This window comes from Phascolarctos cinereus, unplaced genomic scaffold (assembly GCF_003287225.1).
Source record: "Phascolarctos cinereus isolate Bilbo 61053 unplaced genomic scaffold, phaCin_HiC Scaffold_4;HRSCAF=312, whole genome shotgun sequence".
Lineage (NCBI taxonomy): Eukaryota > Metazoa > Chordata > Mammalia > Diprotodontia > Phascolarctidae > Phascolarctos > Phascolarctos cinereus.
Window position 1 is genome coordinate 340,083,494 of NW_027555847.1, and position 7,324 is coordinate 340,090,817.

Consider the following 7,324-nt stretch of genomic DNA (forward strand, 5'->3'; position numbering starts at 1 on the left):
GTAGTAGAATGCTCTGGAGTTTTTATTTGCCTTAGATCATACCTAGATGACTTAATAACAACAACCAGAAGAATCCCTAGTTTATGACAGTGGATACTCATGAGAATAACTGTTGAAATTTTTGTTTTTATATGTGAAAAAAACAAAGTCAGAATCCCGCCCCCCATCTCCTACACTCTCTCTCTCTCTCTCTCTCTCTCTCTCTCTCTCTCTCTCTCTCTCTCTCTCTCTCTCTCTCTCTCTCTCTCTCTCTCTCTCTCTCTGTCTCTCTCAAAGTAAAGGAACTTCTAATTGAATGATAACCCCTACCCAATGTTTCAATTGCTTGATTGATGAAAATTTGTCCTTGAAATATAGCATGGATCCCAAATACAAATCGAAAAATAATATGGTAATACTTCTACGTATTTAAACATACATACAAACTCTAAAGACAAAATTTATGAGTTAGACGATTTTTTCCTATCTTCAGAGAAAAAGAATAATTGTATAGAAAAGTATGCTATACTCTCTTTGTCTGAGTTAACCATGTTTATGACTGGAATCCAGACTATTTAAAAATCAGAAGGACTAACCTAGTGTCAACTCACCCCAAATAGAGGAGTTATACATAAGAGGAAGTAAAGCATCTGAAGAGTCAGCAAGGATTCCTGATCTGTATTAACAAGTTAGAAAATATAAAAATATAAAAAAAGAAAGACCACTGAACATTTGGGACTAAGTAATAAGTCTGAGACTCTTCCCATGGAGGGTGAAACAGGACATTCTTAGCAGGAAGTACTTTCTTGTGGAAGGAGGAAAACAAGCATTTATTAAGCACCTACTGTGTGCCAGACATTGTGCTAAGCACTTTACAAATATCTCATTTGATTCTCACAACAACCCTGGGAGGTAGGTGCTATTATTATCTTCATCTTATAGCTGAAGAAACTGAGGCAAACAAAAAATTTTAACAATATTTATTTTCCCCCCAATAACATGTATTCCCCCAATAACATTCATTTTGAAAAAAAATTTGAGTTCCAAATTTTCTCAATACTTCCCTTACTTGCTTCTTCCCTGAGACAGTAAGCAATTTAATACAGGTTATATGTGTTCAATCATGCAAAACACATTACTATATTAGTCATGTTGTAAAAGAAGACAGAGACCCAAAGGAAAAAAAACATGAAAAAATGCAGAAAGTGAAAAATAGTTATGTTTTGATATTCATTCAGTCTCCATCTGTTCTTTCTCTGGAAGTGAATACTATTTTCATCATGAGTCCTTTGGGATTGTCTTGAATAGTTGTATTACTGAGAATAGCTAAGTCATTCCCAGTTGATCATTGTACAGTATCGCTGTTACTATGTACAATGTTTTCCTGGTTCTAGGCAGGCAAAAGTTAAGTGACTTACCCAGGGTCACACAACTAGTAAGTATCTGAGGCAGGATTTGAATGTAGGCTTTCCTGACTCCAAACCCAGCTATCTATACACTGTGCATGCACTCAGCTCCCCTCTATGATGAAGTGGATTTATAGGTCCTATTAGGAGCTAAAGGTATATATTACTGTCAGAGAAAGGAGAGTAAACTCATGGTGATGACTCCCAGTTAGATATTCTGAGGAAGTCATGTGTTGACCTGACATGACCTGTCAACTCTCATTCCAGGGCACATATCCATGACATGACAGAAGGCCTCTTGAGACTTGTCAGACCTGATGATGTTGGCCAAATGTTTGTGATCTGCTTGGGAACAAATAGTGCCACTAACAGAATTCCAGAAAGCATTGCTATGGTTGATGACATTCTGGGCAAGGAACTGAATATCTTGGGGACCACAGAAGGCATTCTCCTCACTGCTGCTAATTAAAAATGGAAGAGAAAAGTGAATTTAGGAAATGGATGACTTGTTAAGAAAATGGTTTTTGAGAACAAGATCTATATTTCTGGACCATGACTTAAAACATATAAAATAATGGACTCTTGTTGAGGAACATAATATAGCTAAAGAACATTGTTGAAATGTCTGCGAGTGGAGTTCAGTAAATTTTATCAAGAGGGCTTTATATGGAAAATTCAGGGGCAGCTAGGTGGCGCAGTACATAGAACACACCTCTGGAGTCAGGAGGACCTGAAAGAAAGAAAGAGAAAAAAAGAGAGAAAAGGAAAAGAAGGAAGGAAGGAAGAAAATGGAAAGGGAGTGATGGGAAAACTGCTTATATACACTGGCTAAACTAAATAACTCAGAGAGTAAGTAAAATGCATGAATATCAATAAAGAGGACAATTAATGCCCAAGAGAAAAATTCCAAGAAGAAAACCAGGAATAAAATTCCTGAATTCAAATATCTATATATAAATGTACAAAATGCTGACTGTGTAACCTTAGTCTCTACTTAGCCCAGGAATGGGCAAACAAAAAATAGAATCCCATCATAAAAAGCTATTATAGTGGCAGGAATGTTCAAGACATAAACCCAAAAGAGAATGACTCTAGGCAATTCCTTAAGATTATGCTGAGAAGGCACAGACTTGTATAGGTAGAGGGAGTTTTCTCATATCAATGTTATCTATGATCAATGAAATCAGAGATCCAGTCTCTATTTCTATGGGATAATAAGCAAAGTAAATTAGAAATTCTTTTTTAAAATATGATTTATTTATTTTTAGTTTTCAACATTCACTGCCACAAGATTTTGAGTTCCAAATTTTCTCCCCATCTCTCCCCTCCCCCACCCCAAGATGGAGGGCATTCTGAATACCCCTTCCCCTGATCTCCCCTCCCTTCTATCACACCTCCCCTTCTCTTATCCCCTTCCCCTTCTATTTTCCTGTAGGGTAGGATAGATTTCTATACTCCATTGCCTATATACCTTATTGCCCAGTTGCACGTGAAGACAATTTTTAACATTTGTTTTTAAAAATTTGGGTTCCAAATTTTCTCCCCTCCTCCCTCCCTCCCCACGCACCCTCATTGAGAAGGCAAGCAACTCGATACAGGTTATACATGTGTAGTCATGACAAAACTTCGATAGTATTCATGTTGTAAAAAATATCAATGAAAAAAAATCATGTTCCATGACTTCTGATCCTTTAGTGTCATAGCTAGTAAGTCTTGTGTAATCCTGATTGTGGCTCCCTGATATTTGAATCATTTCCTTCTGGCCACTTGCAGTATTTTTAACTTGACATGATAGTTCTGAAATTTGGCTTATAATGTTCCCTGGAGCTGTTATTTAGGGATGTCTTTCCTGAGATGATCAGTGGATTCTTTCAATGCCTATTTTGCCCTCTGGTGCCATGACATCAATTAGAATTCCTAGAAGAGTTGAAGAATGAGGGGTCTTTTTCTGTAGTTAAATCCTACATGAAATTTATATATATATATTCCTCCAATTACATGTTAAAATCATTTTAAACATTTTTTTGAAGTTCTGAATTCCAAATTCTGTACTTCCCTTTTTTCTTCCCCTCCCCACCCCAAGACAGTAAATAATCAAATATAGGTTATACATGTTCAGTCACATAAAACATTTCCATATGAGTCATTTTGTACAAGAAGACTCAAATAAAAGAAAAGAGAATGGAAAAAACAAAGTGAAGATAGCATATTTCAGTTTGTATTCAAACAATGTCAGTTCTTTCTCTGGAGGCAGATAGTGTGCTTCATCATTAGCTCTTTGCAATTGTCTTGGATCATTGTACTGCTAAGAATAGCTAAATCATTATTCTTCGTCATACAATGTTGTTGTTACTGTGTACAACATTCTCTTGGTTCTTCTCACTTCACCTTGCATAGTTCATGTACGTCTTTCCAGGTTTTTCTAAAATCATCCTGCTTGTCATTTCTTTTTTGTTTGCTTGTTTGTTTGTTTTTGCAAGGCATTCAGTGTTAAGTAACTTGCCCAAGTCACACAGCTATAAGTGTCTAGTGTCTGAGGCCTGTTTGTCATTTCTTATAGCACAATAATATTCCATCATAATCACATACCACAGCTTGTTTAGCCATCCCCCAATTGATGGGCATCCCTTCAATTAAAAAAAAAAAGAATCAGTACTGCTTTTAAAATGGAATGAGAGCACCTAAAGAAAAATAATTGAAAAAGAAATGAGATCTCTCAGAGAAAAAGTTTGAAAGGGAATTAGCAGCTTGACATAAGAGATAGGAAATCTTGCCCAAGCAACAAACTCCCTCAATATTAGAATGGACCAAATTGAAACCAGTGAGTGATTCCATGAGACAACAAGAAATATTAAAACAAAGTAAAAAAATTGAAAAAATAGAAGAAAATGTAAGGTATCTCATGACAAAAACAATTGACCTGGAAAACAGTTTGAGGAGGAAAAAATTTAAGGATCATTGAAGTATCTGAATGCCATGACCAGAAAGGGGAGTCTAGACATCATATTTTAAGGAATCTTAAAAGAAAACTGCCCAGATCTCTTAGAACCAGGGGGAAAAGTGGAAAAAGAAAGAATCTACTGGTCAACTCCTAAAAGAAACCTCCCAATGAAAACTTGCAAGAACATCAAGCCAAAATCCAGGTCAAAGAAAAAAATACTCTAAGCAGGAAGAAAGAATTCAAGTACTGAGGAGCCACAGTTTCAAATTTTCTCCCTTCGTCCCTCCCCACCCACCCTTGTTGAGAAAGCAAGCAACTCAATACAGGTTTTACATGTGTTGTCATGCAAAACACTTCCATAATAGTCATGTTGCGCAAAACTATTTCCCTTCATCCTATCCCATTAGACTGTGAGCTCCTCAAGGGCAGGGACTATCTTGCCTTTCTCTACATCTCCAGCACTTAGCATAGTGCCTGACACATAGTAATAATAACTATATTAATAATATTTAAACGTTTATATAGCACTTACTATGTGACAAGCACTATGTTATGTGCTTTATATCTCATTTGATTCTCACGACAATCCTGGGAGATAGGTGCTATTATTATCCCTATTTTACAGTTGAGGAAACTGAGACAAACCGAGGTTAAGTGGATCTGAGACGGGATCTGAGCTCCAGTTTTCCGGATCCAGGTCCCGAGCTCTATCAACCTCACCCCTGAACTGCCTGGTAAGCTCTTAATAAATGCTTGTTGTCTGACAGACCACATCTTGAACATGGTTCCATGGTATTCATTTCTGGGTGCCTCATTTTAGGAAGTATATTGGCAGACTGGAGCTTATTTAGAGAAGGGCAATCAGGACTGTGAGGGAGTTTAGAGACTAACCCACATGAGGCTCACCTGGAGGATCTACCACTGTTTTTAGCCTGGAGAAGAAGACTTTGGGGGTCATGGTGGGATGACATACTGACTCAATTTGAAGAGCCACTGCTCAGAAGATCTTGGCCTTGGGGAGCAGAGCTAGAGAAATGAGTGCAAGTTACAATGGAAATTTTGACTTCAAAGTAAGGAAACATTTCTAACAATTATACCTATCTAAAAGTACAGTTGTTCCTTCAGGATACAGCAAGTTCCTCACTCATGGAGGCCTTCAAGTGGCAGGTGGACAAACCACTTGGGGTGATGTAGAAAAGATTATTGGATTAGATGAAGGTTGGACTAGAAGCTCCTGAGGTTCCTTCCACTTCAGAGCTCACACTTTGGAGAATAATATATATATTATTATCATAATATCATATATATATATATATATATATTCACATAACACATGTGAAAATATTACAAATAATAAACACATTATCACTATCACATATAACATGACACATTACATAATTAATTATAATTAATAAATATATCATTGACATGTTATAATATGCATATAGTATATTAAAAGATATATAATACATACAATGTAGTCAAAATGAAATTGGGAGGAGGCAGAATAATAAAAAATCTCCATTATCCTCAAAAACAGCTCTTTTAAGTAATTCATCAAAGCATTTCCCCCCTAAATTTAACTAACAATTCTAGGGGATCAAGCTACTCTTGTACCTTGTTATTAACAGTACTTTTTCTTCCATTTCTATGGCAATCATGCTTCCAACAGACTATTTTCTTGAAATGCAATCAAGACTTATTTCCTTCCTCACTTCTCACTATACCTTTCCTGACCCCTGCCTCCCCACAAAAAAAAAAGTCTGCTGCCTCTATATACAAATTAAGCAGATAGTAGAAGAGTCTAAACAGAATAATCTGATCACTTTCCACATTGCAGGGCCATAAATAAAGTCCTCAGAAATGAATGAACAAACATGAGCTCAACTTCCATTCCACCCTTTCTGGATGAGTGCACTTCTTTTTAACTTTAGTTTCAATCTACACAGTACTGAATTAGGAGAGGTTCAAGAAGAACAGTGTTTAGATATAGACACCCTTCTTATAAGGAGATATGTTGTTCAATTGTTTCAGGTGTATCTGACTCTTTGAGACCCTATTTGGGGTTTTTTCTTGGCAAAGATACTGGAGTGGTTTGTCATTTTCTTCAGCTCATTTTTAAGATGAGGAAACTGAGGCAAACAGGTTCAAGTGACTTGCTCAGGGTTACACAGTATCTGAGGTCTGATTTTAACTCAGTTCTTCCTGACTCCAGGCCCAGCACCACTTAACTGCCCATGAGGAGGAGGCATGGGCCTCATAGCTCCTATCGTCTGTACACACACACACATACACACACACACACACACACACACACACACACACCATCCCTATCCCACCTTACTTCATGCACTATGAACTACAAGGGCTGAAAGTCTTATAACTCAACTATCTCAAAACTGTTCCCTAGGAAAAATGTACTTACCATTACCAAAAGGTGTTTCAGAAAAATGGGGTGCCCACTCTGACTTCACAACAGAGTATATTATATTGGAATTCATAGCATAAATGAAGATTGGCTTTCTCAAATCAACTGGGCATCATTTAGTTTGTATGTTTAGTTTTTCAGGCAGCACTTTGTTAGTTAAAATATGATATATGTATTTTTTTCTTCTGTAAGTTATCACATCTATGGCTGATTTTTTAAAATTGATTTTGTTATTCTGGTTGATTTTCTATTGATTTTTATCATATTCTGGTTAAGATTTACTTTTCAAAAATGCATTGTTGACAGATTCTCTAAGCCTCCCTGTGTGAATGATTTATTGGGCAATGACTTAGTTCATCCCTGAATATAAATGAGAGGGAAAAAAACACTTTCTACATAATACCACCCATCTGATGCCCTCTAAAGGTGTTCGTGAGGGCAGTGAAGAAGGGGAAGTGAATAAAGGGAAAGGGAGCCTGAGGGGGTTGAAAATATGCAGGAGATTTTGAGATTAGTTGGCAGAAATGAGATGGGGAAAGATGAGCTTTGACAGGAAGTCTCCTGTCTTTT